This window comes from Petaurus breviceps, unplaced genomic scaffold (assembly GCF_028583685.1).
Source record: "Petaurus breviceps papuanus isolate PSGF00001 unplaced genomic scaffold, PetGlider_PUasm1.0 175, whole genome shotgun sequence".
NCBI lineage: Eukaryota > Metazoa > Chordata > Mammalia > Diprotodontia > Petauridae > Petaurus > Petaurus breviceps.
This window is the reverse complement of record NW_027185764.1, coordinates 48,955,164-48,976,223: the sequence shown is the minus strand read 5'-3', so window position 1 is coordinate 48,976,223 and position 21,060 is coordinate 48,955,164. Positions and strand designations below refer to the sequence as shown.

The 21,060-nt window shown below is 38.1% G+C and overlaps 1 protein-coding gene and 1 pseudogene across 6 annotated transcripts in view; both read left to right on the top strand.

The window, feature by feature from the left end:
• Positions 1–21,060, top strand: part of KIAA0825 (KIAA0825 ortholog) — a 549,915-nt gene that overhangs the window by 374,584 nt on the left and 154,271 nt on the right. The window lies entirely within an intron of this gene.
• LOC138159119 (splicing factor C9orf78 pseudogene) lies at positions 10,739–11,767 on the top strand (annotated as a pseudogene).

Here is a 21,060-nt window from a genome sequence, read left to right as displayed (position 1 = left end):
ACTGGAGGGGAAGGAGAGATTGTGGTAACAGATGACATAAATAAGTAAAAAGAAGTCACAGTGAAGCTTTTTTTAAAACAGCAATGATAAAGCTAAACAGTGCATCTTGTGAGTTTTGCATAAGTTATTGTTCAGTAAGATCAGAGACTGGAAGAGTGCCAATAAAAAATGTAAAGTTATTTTCCTCTAGAGTATTTTAAAATCTAAATAATACTTATGCAACTTGTAAAACTATTATTTCTAGACCTCTGTTTATCAAATTTGGGGGGTACCTTTTCCTCCTCCATTAAGGACAATGGTCATACATGGGTTGTCCCATAAGTAATAAAAAACTGCTGACTTGTGTTTTGAATAAAAAGTGAAAATGGGTGAAAGTACAATTATGGTCAGAGAGAACTCTGCATTGTACGGGTCTTTTCATGTTCATGTCCAAGAATTTGAAAAGATCAGGAGACATGGAAGGGTTGTGATCTGTTCAAATGTCAGGAACATCCATAGTGATAATAGGTCATAGGCCCACAAAAGTCTTGAACTTTAAAAGTATATAGAAAACACATTATAAGACATTTTATTGTCTGTGCAACTTCTTCACAGTGATCCAAAGACTTGGGACGAATGATTAAAGAAAATTTCATAGTAAAGAACTATGGTTGGAATTCAGAAGGAGGGCATGGTTAGACAATGTAATTCCAGCCTAATTCCTTCCTTGTGATTAACAGTAAGAGGGCTCAAGTAGAAAAGGGAAGGGGTGTCTGGTTAACACCTGTCTTGCTCCTCAGTAAAATTTATTATTTTTTTTATTTTTGGCCTTTTGGAGGGCAATTGGGGTTAAGTAACTTGCCCAAGGTTACACGGCTAGTATTTTTGTGTGGGTGTTAAGTGTCTGAGGCCAGAACTGAACTCAGGTCCTCCTGACTCCTGGGCCGGCCCTTTACTCACTGCACCACCTAGCCACCCCCTCCTTAGTAATACTTAACTTCTATAGAATCCCAAGACCACAAATGGTCTTATGTTCGCAATGCAAGAGACCTACAAAGTCTCCTAGACCAATTCTCCCATTCTACAGAAAAGGAATCTGAGGCACAGAGAGATCGTGTGATTGGTTCAAGGTCATGCAGCTAAGCTAATAAGTCAGCTGAGCTAGGATTTGAACTGGGGTCTCTGGGTTTCAAAGCCGGTGTTCTTTGGAGTGCAATATATAGTATTCATTTCATATACTCAGCTAAGCTATATGATCCAGCTCTGAGTCTCATTCATTAGGCTCTTCAGAATACCAACTGGCTGGGAAAATTACGAAAAAATTATTTCACTCTGCAATTTTAAAATATTTACAGAAGAGATTAATAGAATTATAATCATTCTCTTATTTTTAAATGGTTTGTCGTGACTGTCAGAGCACTCCAGGTTCCGTAACTTTCAGTGAGCATAAAACCTGCAGCTTTCAAAGAGTTGGCACATTGTTTGGACTTGGCAAGCATAATGTTTAAAGCTGTTTTTACAAAAGTTTCCCTTGTTTTTACAAAAGCTGCCACAAAATTTAGACTTTTGCAGGTTTCAAAAGCATGTGTATTTGTTTCTGGTCAACATGGAACAAAAAGAAATGGCAAAGCACTCCAAACTTTGTGCGAAGTTGTTACCCAAATGGAGGCCTGAGAAGGGCTGCTAATGATACAGCCTCAATAAGCAACAACCTTTGTGTTAGCCTAATTTTCCTTGGATCATGCAAGTTATGTATAAGCCTAAACAGTCTCTTAACTGAAAATATTTCTTCAGTGTCATTTTGAGATCACTGCTCTCCTGCAAGACCAGGATTTTTACTCAATAGCTTTTAATTTTAGATTTTATAACTTTTCCCTCTCATGTTCTACTCATGCTCTTTCTTTTCTCATTACTAAGAGTAAAACAGAGTTCCTGACAGTTAATACAAACTTTGTCTGTGGGAGGATGCTCACATTACCTTCTCATGTTCCTGAGAAATCAGGGAAAGATGTGCAGAGGTAAGAGCAGAGGTTCTATGAATCTAGGGAGACCCAGCCCTTGACCAAAGGTATCCCCAGCCTCTTGTCTCTAGGTCTCTTGTCTCATGGCTAGTAGAATGGTGTTGAATCCAACCAGGGGAAAGCTGGCGATTAGTCCTCTGGGGTAACATGAATTTTCTCAGAGGGAAAACAAGCAAGCTGCTCTCTCTAACCTTGCCTAACATAGTGAGAATGTGCCCTGCCTATTTAAGAAGTTATACAATATGCTGGAAAAAGAGCTAGAAATTAGATAACTTCTGACATCAACCCATCTTTGAAAACAGAAAGACTAAGGTGTTTTAAAGGAATCTGGAATCACTAACCATGTGACACAGAGTGGTCACCGCCAAACCATTTCATGTTTTGTGTCCAACACAAGAGGCAACTTGGAGCAAAGCCTGGCATGTAAGATTTTCCCAGAATCACATTCAAAATGGGGCAAAAGAGAAATATTTCTGGGAAAGCTCCCCAAGACTTCCAAAGGCCATACTGTTCTATCACAGCTAAGTCTCACATGGTTCCTCAGCTCTCCTTTCTTCCAAACAACAATAGTAGAACCAATCAGATTTACAAAACATCAATCTAGATTTCTCCTTTTTACCCCAGAACATGAGAGACAACTGTAGGTCTTTTGTCACAACAGTGTGACATATTATCCCTCAATGCAACAGCCATGGTTTCTGTACTCTGCACGATGCTGTATACCAGCTATGGCCCTAATAATTAGCCATTTAACCTCTTTGAATCTTTATTTCCTTATATTGAAATGGAGAACTGATCACCTCCAAAGATCCTATTACACTTTGGATATCTCTTTTGGAGGTAGTACTTTTGAAACAGTAGACTAGCACCATGTTGTGAAAGGTCTTAGTTGTCAGGCAAAAGGAGTTAGATTATTACTTATTACTAAGCATTAGGTGGCCACTGCAAGCACCTCCCAATTGTGTTTTTGCTTTGAAGATCTCCCCTCTCCAACTCATGCTCCACACAGATGCCAAAATAATTTTCATGTCAAGTATTCTACTCAGAAATCTTCAGTGGCTCCCTCTTGCCTCTAAATAAAATAAAAATTCCTCAGCCTGAAATGTCAAGCCCACCACAGCCTGATATTCTTCATTTCCACACTTAACATCATATTATAACTCTTTAAGCAATCCATGTTTTAACTAAACACCATCTATTATTTCTCCAAATCTAATATTCCATTTTCCATCTCCATTCCTTGGGATACAGGTCATTCCCAATGCCTGGAATGCTCCACTTCCTCTTTTTATTCCTCTTAGAATCCTTGACTTTCCTCAAGGTTCAGCTCAGGTACAGCCTTCTCCATAAAGCTTTTCTGGATTATCCCAATTGTTTGTGTTCTCATCCTGCTCAAATTGTCTTATGCTTTATATCTATATATTACTCTCTTAACAATAGACTATAAGCTCCTTGAGAGCAGAGACTATTTCATTTTTGTTTTTGTATCCCAGACTGTAAGAGGTAGAATGATGTGGTGGATAGAGAATTGGCATTGGATTCAAAAAGACCTGGCTTTGAGTCTAGCCCCTGACATATATACTGGTTATATGACCCTACCCTGTTCTCATAACTTCTCAGTGCCACAGACAACTATAAATTGTGAGAAGATTGCTATTGTACATTGGTTGAAAGAATTTCTTACATCAATTAAATTACATCAATTAACCTCACGCCCTAACTCTCACCCCCCCAACTATATGATACTGAAGTGATCATCAATACTATTTGGTATTTACTGATTTAAAAAAACAATAAAGAGATCAACAGAACAGATTAGATAAGAATTAGAAATAATGGAACTCAGTAACTCTGTTTCATAAACCCTAAAACATAAATTACCTATGAGAGAACTCTCATTTGATAAGAGCTACTGGGAAAATTGGAAAAATAAGCTGAGACTAATATTTTATACCATATTCCATAATAAATTAAAAATGGACACAGAATAGTAAAGATCACACCATAAAAAATTAGAAGAGAAATGGATCTTATACCTTTCACAGCTATGGATAAGAAATTAATTCTTTTTTTTTGCCTTTTGGAGGGCAATTGGCATTAAGTAACTTGCCCTAGGTTACACGGCTAGTTTTTTGTGTGGGTACATAACACCCAAGTTCAATAAATTCAATAAAGAAGTGACCAAAGGATATGAACAAATAGTTTTCAAAAAGAATTACAAGCTATTAGCAATCATGTGGATGTTCCAAATTACTAATAATGAAAGAAATGCAAAACAAAACAGAGAGAATGAGTTATTGTTGAGAAGTTTTGTGTGATGGAGGAGGAGATTTGAAGCAGTATCCTTTGGATGACTTTCATCTCCACAATGAAGTAGGAAATATGGGACAAAGAGTTTCATTTAAAGTCTTAAGGAGAGATGAAAGGGTTTGGAATAGTAGAGATTCAGTACGAGTAGAACTGGTTTGCTGAGCAGCAGTGAGAACCCAACTGAGATTTTATACCATAAATGTATAATGGATGGAATCAACTTGATTTCGTGACTTTGACCAATAAAGCCTTAGAATTATTCAGGTTTAAGACTTAACAGGTTTGGAGCAGGAGAAGATTGGGGTTCCAGGGCAACAATTTACTGTTATAGTGTGTTGACCAATGAATTGTTAAAGTCCTACCATTCTTAGTTTGGATGATGCCAAAGAATAATTCTGTTTTAAGTCTCTAGAAGTAGAGTAAGGAAAGGAAGAATAGCAAGGAACTCTGTGGAGTTTATTGACTTGAGTGTCTGGCTTGGTGGATGCTTAGAGCTAGCCACTGAAAGCAATATGTCATGGAATGTTACCAGCTGATCCCATGACTGTAACTGGAACCACCAATAAGTCACCATTTCATCAAGGCAGCTTTTCAGCTCTAAGCACTGACCTAATATTTAACTTTTAGAAATTTAAATAGTGAACTAGAACCAGAAATTTAACTAGTTATTTCAGCAAATATTCTGCTAGTGAAGTTATTCTTAAAATAACAATTTATCTTGGATTTAACTCTGTCCCTTTTCCCTTTTAGGGAAAAGAGCTTTACTTAACATTCATGGCATGGCTATTTGAAAATTGTGGCAGGAGTAATGTGGAGGACTCTGTTATGTGTCTATGTAGTGCTTTCTTTTTTAAGTCTTGATTTGGCAAACGAGCTATTTAGTATGTGGATCAATTCTTCAGAGTTTGTACTTACTTCCACATCAGAAGAAAGCCTGAGAGGCTGCACACAGAGGTGTCCAGCTTACAAATAAATTAAGAGTAAAGTAGAAATAATAAAAAGTAAGGCTTAGGGGGAAAAATCTTGCTATCAAGCATTTTGATAGAGTCTTTCCTTTCAAAATAAACTCCTGACAATTATATGTTTCTAATATGCAGAAGTGACTAAAAAGATTGATGCGTGATGAATGGTTTGTAACTATAGATACTAATAATTAGCCTATTTACCCTTCTGCCTCCTCACCTGATGGTGAATTACTAGCTCCCTTCCAGGTTCTGCTTAAGCACCGTTTGAATCTCTCTCTCCTCTCTTCTTCTCTCCCCATCCCGCCGAAGTGAACTATTGGCCATTATTTCCCCAAAGTATTCAAGTCATTTCTTATTAAGTTGTGTGTCAGGGCTTCTTAAAGTTTTTATTTTGCCCACCTTAGTTACAGTTATCTCACTTCAAATTACCAGCAGAAGGGTACTGATGATCTGAAAAAAAGGACTGGATTGAGTGCCTGTTGGGGGGCCATTAGAACTTTAACTGCTGTAGTATATTTCTTAGGAGTGTAGGGATAGTCTTGTTTCTTAGAATTTTGTAGCTACAAGTGCCCTCCTCCTTTACTGATGAATATAAGTGAAATAATATTGCTTGCATATGCACATTTATACATAACTGTTTTCATAAGTAAGGCCTTTATCTCCATGTTAGGATCTTTGTGTATTGGGAGTTTATTATTCCTGGCCTTCCCTATGGAATCTGACTTAGCATTTCACATGTTGTAATCCCAAGAGTGAAGGTGAGGGTAGGGAACATAAGCACCTTTCTAGGATTTTGATTCCTCACTTGAGAGAATACCTAGCCAGACAATTGACATGTATCCTGTAAGTATTAATTATTCTTTGCCTTTTGCTTTCACCCCTAAACTCTTTGAGATCTCCTCCTTTTCCCAACAATAACCCATACATAAATTGCCTATATGGGTCCAAAAAGCCCTGTAGCACTCTGCCTCATCAATAAGACCTTCCACATTTCCCTTGCATGGATAACCTTGAGTGAATTAGGAAATACACCACTCCCCCCTACCTCTCAACCAATCAGTATGCTTAATTATACCAAAGCCTAGATCCAGAAGTTGTCAGCAGGTAACAATTGCTTCCTGGAACAAGATGCCATCTTGGAACTCCTGAAAAGTAGGGAACTTCTCTAACACATGTCAGAGAAATCCCTTTTCTTATAGAAAGAGAGAAAGCTGGGAAAACCTGTCTTTGGAGCCAATTCAACATCCCTTTCTGGAGAACTGCCACAGCCTCACCCCAACCTGGATTCAGATTTGTAGGCCCACAGCACCCCATAGTTAGACTGTAAAGAATGTTCTTAGGAGCAGCTTGGTGGCACAGTGAATAGAACACTGGCCCTGGAGTCAGAAGAACCTGAGTTCAAATCAAGCCTCAGATACCTAATACTAGTCATGTGACCTTGGGCAAGTCACTTAATCCCAATTGCCCTGCCCTCCACCCTCCAAAAAGCAAAAAAAAAAAAAAAAAAAGAATATCCTTTAATGCAGAGTTGACAAAAACCAAAAGAAGGACAAGCCTGAAGCAGATTAAAATGTAATTTGGAAACATTTAATAAAATAAGTAAAGATATAATACAACGTGGATAATGTTGATTTGTGGTTTTCTAAGTCAGCATGTAGTCAGCAGGGATCATTTCTATTTAAGTTTGATACTGTTTTAACTGTCTCCTTTGCCTTGCACACAAGTTTCCTTTTCCCCTCTCTTGACACTCTGGATACCACATAAATGCCCTTTTTGGAGAAACATTTGCCAAATGAAGGGATTGAAATGAGTAGGAGAAACTCTTTTCTAATTCAGAGAGTGCTCATTGCATGCAGTGAATAGCCCTAATTTAAAGTCAGATAAATTGGGTTTGAATACCAGTGCTATTTCAGATTATCTGTATGACCTTTGATAAGTCCCATTATGTAGCTAAGCCTTATCTGTAAAATGGTGGGCTTGAACTACATGGTGATATTGGTCCCTCGTGTTCCAAATTCTGCAATCCTATATCAGCCTCTCTTGTATCTTGGTGTCATTCATCTTCTGCATGTGCCCTTCTCAAGCAGCTCTTTGTTAAAATAAATATCATCTCTTTGTGGTTCAGTCATTTTCCAGGACTTTTTCCAGGACCCTAAGACCAATGGTTTGACTCTCAGTATAGAGTCACTCCACTGGTGAAGATCAGTAACTCATCTGTAAGTTACAGTCTTAAAGGATTTGTGGAGGTCCTGAGAGTTGATTTGCTCATGGCCACATAGATGGGATGTGTCAGAGGAAGGACCTAGACCCACATATTCCTGTGATCCCAAGGCCAGTCTTCTATCCACCCCTCCATTCTGATGGTTTGGAACCTCAGACCTACTTTATTACACTCTTTAATGTTAAGAAGGCTGACACTGATTATAAACATCCCCTAGTTTGGTCAAATGACTTAGTCACCCTAAGTAAAACAAAAGGCAACAAGCTGAATGTCATCACAACTATAATCATTTTTTTCTTAGTCCCCATCCTATATAACCTTGTTGTAGCTTTTAATGATGTTAACCACCCCTTACCCTGGATTCTCTCTCCTCCCATGGATTTTGTGACATTCCTGGATGCTCCAGCTTCTCCTTCTCTGTATCTGATAACTTCTTCTTAGTCTCCTTTGCTGGATCATCATCATCATCATCATCTTTCTCCTATTCCTGCCATCTGCAATCAATTAGAACAAGTCTGACTCTCCTTTCCAGACATTTGAACACAGATATTATATCCCCCTACCCCAAGTCTTTTCTTCTCCAACCTGAATGTTCCTACTTCCTTCAGCTCATCCTCATATGGCGTGGGCTCTAGCTTATCATAGTAGGGATTTATTCAATATTTGTCAAATTGAATTGATTTGAAACATTTTGCACAGTTTGAATTTGATGTCATGATAGCATCATATGTTGTCTACTGCTCTCCTAAAAAGAATTCTTGCTTTTTTTTTCTTTTTCCTGACCAATCCTATGATTTTGTCTGTGTAGAGAACTCCAGGTATGGAAACTTCCTCTACCAATGCCAATCAGCAACTACTCTGGTATTCATATTCATAAAGAGCTGCCTGGCACATCAAGAACTTAAAAGCTTAAAACTTTGAATTTAGAAGAGTTTACTTACTAGAGGACCAGAACTTCCTAGATTTTGGCACCAGTTTCTGGTTCCCTTATGTTTCCCTAAGTATAGCTGTATATAAAGCACTTAACAAAACCAAACCTGTTACAAAATACTGCCTTCCTTGGTTAATAGCTACAGGGATTGGTCAGATATCCCATTATCTGCTCAAAGTTAGACCTGGAGTACTGGCTTGACATCAAACTTTATGTGTTTGTGTATCTGTCATCTAAAGAATGCTATGGCTAAGTTCATACAGGCTGATTACTTGAAGGTTGGTGATTAATTTGTTTTGGTCATAGCAACTCATTAACCATCTACTGAGGCTTAAAGGGGCTAGGATAAGCATCAGCAAAAAAATGAAATTATAGCGATGAAATCACAAATCCTTAAAATACAAAAGTAACATAACAATAAATAGCTTATAGGGGCTTAGATCATGCAAAATTCAGATCCATTGTTGGATTTTTAAAATCCTGTTTGGTCATATAGGTAGATGTGTTCAAGGAGAAAGAACCCGATGGTACACTTTCATTTACTATGTCAAGCAAATGAGGGTCAGATAGAACATTCAAATAATATGCTGTGGCTAGGGAATGTTTTGAAATATTCACCTCCCTCCAAATGGTTTGTTTGCTGAATTAATGTCTCCCACCTTGAACAGTCTTGATTCCCTGTTGTCTAGACTCCCTAGTTTTCTTTATCTGGATGCTAGAAGAAACCTAAGAGACCAATTAGTCCAATCCTCTCATTTTACAGATGTAGAAACTGAGACCTAGAGAGATTCTAGCCTAAGGACATACAACAACTAACTCGCGGCAAAGTGTAAATTAGAATACACTTCTCAAGTTTCCATAACTATGGCAGAGCAGTCAGAGCTTTGGCCCAGGGTACTGAAACTTAGAAGGGTTTTATCCTTTAGGTTAACATTTAATTAGGATGAATAATTAGTTAAAACAGAAAGTTACCAGATTGTAACTTCTTCTCTCTAATCTTCCCCACACTCTCACTTTGTGGCTTCTCTGGTTGTGTCCCAGGGTCTCCACCACTACCCCTGCCTTCCGTTGAATTGAGGGCACAATTTATACTGCTTCTTCTTTTTGCATATGTTTGTTTTATAACATGAGGTTTTACAAACCATGTTTTCCTCCTTACCTGTAACTCACTAACATGTCAGCGGAAACAGTATTATCTCTAGAGTCAGAGAATATGAGTTCAAGTCCTGACTCTAATGCCGATATATGGCCAGATGTTACCTTCACACCTGTAAGTGCAAGTCACTTAACCTCCCTAGGTCAAGATGAGTTTCTTTGGTGGTAAACTGAGGAAATTGGCCTCCATGAATTCTAAGGTCCCTCCTGGTTCCAGATCTTAGGATCATTTGGAATATAACTTAATAGCCTCAGAGGATCTATCTTTAATCCAATCAACAAACATTTGTTGAGCACTTTCTATTTGCAAAGTTCAGCTTGGCCATGGTGGGATACATAGAAATTTACCTGTCCTCAAATCCCTGCTCTCAAAGAACTTTTACTCTTTAGAGACAAGAGATATACATAGAGACCACAAAACATGGTAGCATGTTATAAGTGTCAAAAATATGGCACAAAGTGATATAGGCATTTAGAGGAGGGGGCAGGTCACTTCTAAAGGGGGGGGGCATCAGAAATGCTACACAGAGGAAGTGAATTCTCTCTGACTTAAGATTTCACTTGGGAGGAATGCAGGGAAGAGCTTTCCAAGTAGAATAAATAGGAGGCAACAAACATTTATTAAGTACTTACTATGGCCAGACTAAGAAAGCAATAGAAAAAAACAAGTAAAAAGAAAGACAGTACCTACACTTGAGCAGCTTACCTGCTAATTAAGGACAAAAACCATGTAAAAAGGATCTTAAAAGGGGGGGAGGGGCAGGAAGTCACCTGAGAGAGCATGGTGGCAAACTCCAGAGAGTGAACTATGACAGGTCTGGGCTCTTCCTTGAAACAGAAGTTCCAGGAAGAAGCCAACAATGAGAGAAGAGGGTTCTCAGAGGCATAGGGAAGAGGGCAGCTGAGTCCAGGGAATGAGCATGAAGAAAGTCATAAAGGCAAGAAGATACACAAGATGTGCCAAGAATAGCAACTAATCCAGTATGACTGAAAGGAAATATTATGGAAATAGCTGAAGATAAGGTTGGAAAGGGAAAGTTGGAGGAAAGACAATGAAGGAGCTTAAAAGTCAAGCTGAGCAATTTTTAAAATATTTGGAGTTAACCCTCTCTAGCTCTTTAAGCAAGGGAGTCATGAGATGCCTTAATAATAATAATATAGGCCTGTGCCGGAACCAGCCCTGAGCAGTTGTGCAGGCCCAGGGCTGGGACACCCTGTTGCAGGGACCCCGCGGCAGTCCCTGGGGGAAAGCCCTGACACAGAGGACCATGAGGACCGCCGTGCTGACTCGGAGTCGGAGTCGGACGAGCAGGACAGTGAGGAAGTCCGGTTGAAACTTAAGGAAACAAAAGTTCAGAGCTTGAGGAGACGGCCTAATGGGGTGAGTGCTGTAGCCCTCCTGGCTGGGGAGAAAGTGCAAGAAGAGACCACTCTAGTGGATGATCCATTTAAAATCAAGACTGGTGGGATGGTGGACATGAAGAAACTTAAGGAGAGAAACCAGGACAGGATTAATGAAGAGGAGGACCTCAACTTAGGAACATCATTTTCAGCAGAAACCAACCGAAGGGATGAAGGTGCTGACATGATGAAATACATTGAGACTGAGCTAAAGAAGAGGAAAGGAATTGTGGAAAATGAGGAGCAGAAGGTAAGTTGAAGAATGCTGAAGACTGTCTGTATGAGCTCCCCAAGAGCATTCGAGTCTCCTCAGCTAAGAAAACAGAAGAGATGTTGTCCAACCAGATGCTGAGCGGCATCCCTGAGGTGGATTTAGGCATTGATGCAAAAATAAAAAATACCATTTCGACAGAAGATGCCAAGGCCCGTCTGCTGGCTGAGCAACAGAACAAAAAGAAAGACAGTGAGACATCTTTTGTTCCAACCAACATGGCTGTGAGCTATGTGCAGCACAACCGATTTTATCATGAAGAGCTAAACACCCCGGTTCAGAGGCACAGAGAAGAGCCGAAAACCCGACCCCTCAGGGTGGGAGATACAGAGAAGCCAGAACCTGAGAGGTCTCCTCCAAATCGCAAAGGCAACCGATGATTATCATTAAGAGAAGTTTAAGAAGATGAACAGAGCTATTGATATCAGCTCAGTGGGAGTAGGTGGGGAGGGGATTTTTGCAGAGTTTATTTTTTGTCAAGTACAAGATGCAGTGTAAATATAAAAAATAATAATAATATTAATATATCAGAGTTCAGAGTGGGTTAGAGGGAAGAAGGTCTGGAAGCAAGGAGACTGGTGAGGAGACTGTTAGAGGGTTTGCCTTTTTTTGTATCCCTAGGACTTAGTAGGGTACCTGGAACAAAAGAGGAACTTAAATGTTTATTGATTGGCTATGTGGTAATAAAAGGATTTTCTCCCTTTGGACTATCTATGGTTTTACTTTTCTAAAAAAACACAGATTCTTTAGACCAGGGGTTCTTAACCTGGGCGTCATGAATTTTGTTTTAATTTATAACAATTTCATTGTAAATTGGCTTTCTTTATAATAAAGAAATGACAGTTCCTCATAACTGATCTGTTTTATATAACAAGATAAATTTCTTTTTTTTTTATCTTTTTGGAGGGGGGAGGCAGGGCAATTGGGGTTAAGTGACTTGTCCAAGGTCACACAGCTAATAAGTGTTAAGTGTCTGAGCTCAGATTTGAACTCAGGTCCTCCTGATTCCAGGGTTGCTACTCTATTCACTGTGCCACCTAGCTACCCCTGCTAAATTTCTTTTTAAAATTTAAAGGATTTTTTTTTTACATTTTTAACACAACAGCCATGAATTGTAACTGTGTTCCAGAGTTCATAGTCATCCTTAATGATGAATTTGCCTTTCTCTTTACAATTAAGAAAGTGAGTCATGAAGGTGGGGGTAAGGAAAGAGCCCACACTGGATAGCAAAGAACTGGAATTGCCATTTCAAGAATCAGTATTGATTAATTGTGACACTGAACAAGTCACTGAATCACTGAACTTGATTTCTACATCTCTCAATTTCTCTATGTGTTAAAAGAAAATATCTGTCACTAGATATTTCCAAAGTACTTTGGAATCATTGGCTTAAAGACGTTCAATAAATCTTAAGCATTATTATTATTACTCATCTAAAATGCAATAAAGGACTTTCAAAGCATGGTAACCAATCAGCTTGAATTGAAAGAGAAAGTCTCTGAATTTAGAATGCTTTCCTCCTCCTGCTTTTAAGTCTTGAATGTTTATATTATTTCCTTCAAGCTTCAATCCTCCCAAGGTAATTACTGCATTCTTCTGCTTTGTTGAGAATCATTTTATTTTATGGCTTCCCTTAGCTTCTATTTTAGGTGCTTTCTTCTTCATTTTACACGCCCCCTTGCCGCCCCCAGAATTTCTACACCTTGTGTCTCTGTTCTGTTTTGTACTTTTTATATTTTCAGTCGAAAATATTCCCTATGATTTTCTTTTCTCTAAATAGGCAATTGGACGCCTTGAGAATGGCTTTCCACATTTTACAATTTTAAAGCAATAGTCTTTTGCATATTCCACTGGTCATACAGATGTTCCTTTCAAAAACAGTGACAAGTTGCTTTTGGCTAAAAATGCCGGGATGGCCAATTTGAACAACCAGTTAAGACCAACTTGAAACAAGACCATGTCACACAAAAGAAAGTGGAAGGTTGGCTATTTTTCTAGGAATTTTTTAGGTCAGCCACGTTTGCTTAAGTACCTACCAAGATGTATTCTATTGGGGAGAATTCAGACAGTATTGATGGTCAATAAGATTTAAACTGAAGAAGACTGTGTGGTCAAGACTTCTACCTATTCATTCTTTTTGGTGGAAAATATTGCCTTTTTGCAGCAAAAAGCCTGCAAGGCATAGGAAAAGACTGAGCTAATTGATTCAGTGGATCAATTGTCTTACCCACCTTAGCCCTGATATCTTTATCAAATGAGAATATTATCTCTATTGAATCAGAGGTATAAGCTAGCTGTGAACCAAAACCAGTCAAATTATTTGTCAGTCAATTAAAGGCATTTTGACTAGGGGAGAAGGGAAGTCTGTTCATACTGGTCAAGGGACTTGGTCAAGAGCTATAGGACATGTACAAAACAGTCAGGCTAGTTGGGAATCAGGCTTTGAATGTCTGTCAGCTAATAGAAGTGAGAGCCCTTTGAGGCCAAGTCTTTGAGAAGGCATTACTTGGGATGAGAAGAGCTCAGACCTTGACCTTAACCCTAGTCACCTTTCCTTTTATTTCCCACACTGCCTACCAAGGAGGCCCTTATGAACTTCACGGTCAGATGATTTTAGGCTTCGCTTTTGCATCCTAGTCCTAGCAATGGTGCTAGAAGAGTTGACATGGTCCCTGAATTTAGGAGCCGAGGACAAACTAAATACATTGGAGAAAGGCAGTTTCAGGTCTCCACAGGAAGCCCAGGGGAAAACGACACCATGCCTAAGGGGACCTTTCTGTGAAGGGAAAGCAAGTCTTTTCAGCAATCAGAAACATGAGTTGCCATGTGTTTTCTAGGTCTGAGGCCCCTTTCCTGTGGACTATGTGGGAGACTGTGGCATATAGACTTTTGGGAGTATGTACTGTGCTGCTTTCATAAATACCCCTTTCTAAAAGTTAATTAAACCTAATTTCTAAAAACTAATTGATGTTAATAATAGTGAGAGAAATTACACCTGTGGGGGCTTCTGAACTGAAGAATTAGAAAGCTACCTCCTGAGTCCTTATGACTACCCTAGAGCCCTAAGAGAAGATATGGTGGCTATCAGGGAATGGGTGTTGGGAGCTACAGGGCCCATGGCACACACAGAAGAAGTCTGCCTATGTTTCTGTGTGGCACAAGTTTAATAGTGGAATCAACTAAGGTACCCTCTTAGATTTTGACTGAGTCCAGGTTTTACCAAACAAATTTTATTAAGGGGATTTGTTCTATGAAGTTTAAAATCAGTCAAAAGGCCACACTTGAGTATCTAGAGGGCCACGTGTAGCCTTAAGGCTACAGGTTCCCCACCCCTGTGCTGGATTAATTTCAAGGTAACTTCAGCTCTAAGATCCTATGTTAAAACAGATCATACTTTAAAAAATATTTATCATCATAACATATTTCTATGATATTTCACATACTATTTTAATTGGGAAGGATTGTCTTCCTCATACCCCATACCCACTACAAGACACCATCCTGTCTTGGAATTTAATTGTTAACAGCCTCAAATCAACTTCCTTAAAACCTCAATAGAAGTTAATTTTGGAAGCCTTCCCATTAATAATAACCAAATTCTTTATTGTCCATTTATAACAGAATTCTCCATATGTTAAGGAAATATGGAGGCCAGTGCCATCAACTCAACTTGAACTGTCAGTGTTTTTGCCAAAGAATTCAGCTCTTTAGTGTGATTAGGCAGAGTCTCCATGTCTCTGACTCCTGCTACAGTTTGACAGTGTGTCCCACAGTTATGTGGTGTTGTTTTTAAACAAGGTCCCGTTTCCAAACTCTAATGTTATAGAGCAGCTGGTAGTGCTTAGTGACCGTCTGCACCAGTAGGTTCATCTTTTTAGCATTTAAAATTAATTTTCCTCATCTTGGCATGGGAAGAACTCAAGCGTGCCCCTTATCTCATTACCTGAAATTTTACAGTGGCACCATCGGCAGGGGATGTGATAAAGCAGCTTTTTGGGCATCAGAAGTAACAGCATTGGAATCATAAGCATAAACAGATTACACTGGGGCAAGATTTGCACACTTCACTGTGAAAAAGACAAAGCACCTATTTATGTTGGTTCCTGATGCCTCTGACTTGATAAATACCACACTGTGTTCTGTGTTCATCAAATTTCACATATCTGCAATCAAAAGAAGAGTAATATGCAATGCATACATGAAGAGCTTGATTATTGCTTATTGAGAGAATGAAGGAAATTGAAATCATTGCCCAGTATTCCATTAGTCAGGTCCTCCCAACAGTTTTTATGTTTGGATATACTTGGCTTTTAAAAAACCGACAACAAAAATTATTGCCAGTCATTCACAAAATGAAAAGATCCTCTCAGTGTTCAGAATTTTCCCTAAAAATTTGCATTTTCTTTTAGAGGAATTTGTTTCTGAATTCAAATTTGCTAAATATTATAGAATATTCCTCTGATAGAAAAAAATTAAATCAAAGGATAGATTCTAATAGCCCAGGTTTTATGTTTGATCATCTAATTTGTTTTTGGAGGGGGGAAGGCAAGGCAACTGGGGTTAAGTGACTTGCCCAAGGTAACACAGCTAGTAAGTGTTAAGTATCTGAGTCTGGATTTGAACTCAGATTCTCCTGATTCCAGGGCTGGTGCTCTATTCAATGCATCACCTAGCTGCCCCAGGCAGTCCTATCAGTGCATATTGCCACTATCCCCAACCTTTGTAAACAGATTCACGGGTTGCTTTGGCTAGAAAAATTGAACATCTGATGGCTAACACTCTGGTGGTTTCCCTTAGTGAGGGTGCACCTATAAAGAGAGACAGAGTACCCATCGCTGGGCCTAAATGAGAATGCTTCCCATTTTTTGCTAAGAACTTCCAGAACATGTGTTCCACAGACATAGGCTATAAGAATGTACAGGCATCCCCCACTCACACAATACTACCCTGAGGCATAGAACCATATAAGAGGAAGCCATTTTTTCAGAAAACGTGTATCTCCTATATTCTACAGAGTGTTGAACATTGAAGACTAGCATGAAATATTACTAGATAACATTTATGAGGTGTTCATGATTTAAAGCTCACAGTGAAATACATAAATTCATTTGATCTTCACAATAACCAGTAAAGTAGATTCTATTGATATTATTACCTCTATTTTGCAAACGAGAAACTCGAAAATCAGGAAAGTTAAGAGATGGACCTAAGGCCACACAACTGGTATATTGTGTGTGTGTGTGTGTGTGTGTGTGTGTGTGTGTGTGTTTTCTAATCCACTTCAAATGCACTTCTGTCTCAACCAGAAAAAGAAGTTCTTACTGTTATGGGCATCTTCTTTATGAGTTGCCCCAGTTATTAAATGTTTAATTTTGTTGTTTGTATTACCATCTCATTTATCAGTCCAATTTGAATGTGACTAAAGATGGAAACATTTAGAATGTTCAGTTATTAAATTAACAGGAGTGGGAAATACATACAATCTTTATACTATCATAATACTAGAAGAAATATTGAAAAACAGCTTAGCCTGTATTCCCTTTCTCAGCCAGAACTATATCTAAACCACTCAATGTAAATGAAATTCATATTCTTAAGAAGGGAATTATATAATTTCATAGCCTAAACATTGTCCTTGAGAGATCCTTAACAAAGTGATAATAAAAGTATAATTGTATATGTGTCTAAACTCCAAATTACGAACCATAATTTTCTAAATGAAATAAGTAGAGCAGTGCACACAAATTATGTGGTTATTAAAGTTTTTTATGTACATATCACCACTTTCCTATTGCTTGCTATAGGTAATTGAACTCATATTATAAGCATTCTCCTAGTTTCGAATCATCATTTTTGTAAATTTAAACTATTTTATTAACAATATGTTTTAATGTCTTTCTAGTGTCAAGTAAGACCAACATTAATCCCATGTTTACTTTTGATCTATATAGAATTAATGGTCTTATTGATTGCTATTTCAAATTCATTAATATACTGGGTTCTGCATGTCATCTCAGTGTTTCACCAGATAGGTTCACTAAGTATATTGAAGTTGTTTTCTTTTTTCTGTACATTTATTATCTGATCCAATTTGATATTCCTTTCTTATTTATAGGATTAAGAATGAAATACTATCTAAATTCTGCCTCTTTGATTTAGATCTTTAAAAAATATTTTCTTAATACTAAATATCTGTTTTTAACAAACAAATCCTACAAATTCTGTTGTCTGTAATTGGCATAGGATAATAGATGTAGAGCCATAAAGTACTTCCAAGGTCATCTAATTTCACTCCCTTCATTTTATACATAAGGAAACAGAGGCCCCATGAATATAAGTAACTTACACAAAATCACACAGTTAGGAAGTAGCAGAGCTAAGATTGGGACCCGAGTCCTCTGGTTCCTAACTAGCACTTTTTCTAGTGGGTCACCATCACTCCAAAGTGCCTCAAGTTCAAGGTATGCAAAGAGGCCAGTTGTGAATATGGTACATAATGGTTGAACATTTCACCTCTTGCTGATCATTAGCAACATAATCCTCTACTTTTACTTGATTGATAGTCTTTTTTTGAGTGCTCTGTGTATGCGTACATCTTTATATGTCTCTTAATGCTTAGCAAAGTACTTTCATATTTTAGGAACTTAATAACTAATGTTGGAATTGAATTAACAGTGGTTCCATTTAATATTTCATAAGAATCATGATGATAGCAACAAACTGATACATATGAAATATTTACATCATGTTTATATTAAGATACATATTGGAAAATAGATTCCATTGCCCATCAATCCATGTTCAAACTAATCTTCTATGATATTTATTCTTCTCCAATTAGATCTCTCACAATTCCTTTCACTGCTATGTATATGTATATATGAATTGTATGTGTGTGCATATTTTTATGCTATTAAAGCTTAAAAAATTGCACTAAGACCTTTGGGGCACCTTATATTAATATACATATATACATATGCACATAAATATATACATGTGTATATGTGCATGTTCACATGTCTGTATTGTGTATATACATGTTTGTGTGTGTTATGCCCCTCCAGAAAAGCCTGTGAATTCACCTCTGAGTATGTCAAACAGTAGAAATAGAGCTGGGTATGGTTTCAGAGGACTTAGGTTCAAATTCCAACATTACTACTTACTTACCTCTGGGAATTATTTCTTATGAATTATTTCATCTGGGTTCACCTATTTCACTCTTAAGAGGGTTACACTAAGTTTTCCTCTAAGATTCCTCCCAGTTCTTGATTTTATGCTTCAACAGATAGACACTTTGTTTTTATTAGTTACTACATAAATGAACAAGAAAATAGATTTCTGGGGTCTTCAATCCATTTTTTTCCAATCCAGTCTACAGAAATTTTTGTTTTTCTCCCACTCCCTTCCCTCTTCTGTCCCTTTTCAGGTGTCTAGCCTTGAGGAATTACCAACAGTTTTACAAATTAATATGACTGTCAATAAAACCTTGCAATCTCATAACAACAAAAACCCATCCAGATCCCTGCTTAATAGTTTAGCAACATCTTCATTATTCAGAGAAGATATATTTCTGCCATCCAGAAGAATGTCTTAATTCCCCATACACTTTGGATCAAGCCTTAGTGGTCTAAGGGTATCAATCAACCAGAAGCATTTACAAAAAAGAAAAATTAAACAGACCTTTCCTTCAAGAAACTTACATTCTATCAAATTATTCCCCAATATTTCTTAATAAAAAGATGGCCTTGACACAAATTCTGGGACATCCTTCCTCATTTAACTGCCACCTAGCTTACTGTGTTCCACAGAAATAACCACCTGTTCAACTTTTTTGTCTCCTTTTCCCATGTCTGCCTATGTTGATCATCAATAGCCTCTCTGAATTACAGTTCCTTTTTCTGTGTATGTGAGAGAAAACTAAGTTATTGTAATTCATTGCTTATAAATGTATGGGTGTGTACACACACACGTACATTGGAAGCCCATATTAGAATATGAGTTAGTAATTTTAGATGAGCATGGCATATACTAATTATGTCATCATTTACCTAAATTTGTGTAGACTTCTCAAGGTTTGCATATTTTAGGTAAGGGTCAGATGGAGGAGGAGCAGTTTCGATGGTTAGTGAACACGCAGAAAAGGAAGGGATAATTACAAAGATCTGGGTTGCTTTCATCCAAGACAGGTCATGCAGGAGTGGGGAACCTGTGGCCTCGAGGCCACATGTGGCCCTCTTGGTTCTCAAGTGCAGCCCTTTGACTCAATCTAAGTTTGGAAGAACTCCACATGTGGCCTCAAGGCTACGGGTTCCCCACCCCTGTGACTAACCTCATTTCCTTTTTTAAAGGTATTCCTAAACTAGGAGATGAGGCAACTTCTATGGCCCTATTTACCTATACTTTAATTTTAAAAGCCTCTGAGGGGCGGTTTGGTGGCACAGTGAATGGATAACCGGCCCTGGAGTCAGGAGGACCTGAGTTCAAATTTGGCCTCAGACACTTAACACAAAAAAACTAGCCGTGTGACCTAGGGCAAGTCACTTAACCCCAACTTCCCTGTCTTCCCCATCAAAAAAGCAAAAAAAAAAAAAGCTTCTGATGAGGTATCTTATACTATATACTTGTACCTTGTGGAGAAAACGAAATATGGATTAGATAAAAATACAATTAGATGGATTCAGAACTGGTTGGATGACTGAACTCAAAGAAAGAGTCATCATTAATGGCTCAAAGTCAATATGGCAGGTGGTCTCCAGTAGAATGTCCCAAGGAACTATACTTGACCCTGTGGTATTTAATATTTTTTCAGTGACTTATATAAAGGCATAAATGGTATGGTTATAAAATTTGCAGATGATATGATGCTTGATGATAGATTGATACTTAATTGCTACATGATACTTAATGATAGAATCAGGATCCAAAAGGATCTTGACAGGTCCAGAGCATTTGACTTAATCTTATAAAATAAAATTCCCCAGGGATGAATATAAAGTCTTATGATTGGGTGCTTTAAAAAAAAATCAGTTTCATAATATAAAATAGGAGAGCCATGAGAGACAACAATTCTCAAAAAAAAAAAAAATCTGATGATTTAATGGACTATGGTCACCATAGGAAACAGTAGTGGGACCCAAAGATCAGTAGTATGACACCCCCCCAAAAAAGCTATTAGGATCTTGGGCTACTTTATCAGTGAATAAATGGATTGCTTAGTGTGTGCCAGACATCGTGCTAAGTAGTAGGAATACAAATACAAGTAAGGAATGTTCTTTTTTTAGGACAGACTTTCTTTTTCTTTTTTAGCTTTTTTGGAGGGGGGAAGGCAGGGCAATTGGGGTTAAGTGACTTGCCCAAGGTCACACAGCTCATAAGTGTTAAGTGTCTGAGGCCACATTTGAACTCAGGTCCTCCTGACTTCAGGGCCAGTGCTCTATTCACTGTGCCACCTAGCCGACCCAAGTAAGGAACACTCTAATGGCACATAAAGGGGAGGTAGAGAGAAGTATTTGGCCCATAGCAAATGGAAATCACAAAGAAGAGATGTGGAAGCCTGGATCTAGACCAGATAAGATGAAAGTTCACACCTCTCAGAGGCCAGTATCTTAAGGAGAGAGAGCCTACAATCTCCTAAAAGGAGAATTCTAGCCTATTTCAAGATTCTAAACAGCTTTTGATTTCATGTTTAAATTTCTTGATCGAATAGTATTGACAAGATTTCTCTTTCCTCAAAATACTTCACAAACCAGAATGATTAGTTATAAGTGGTCACAGACACTTCACAAAGTTGACACTCCCTAAACCAT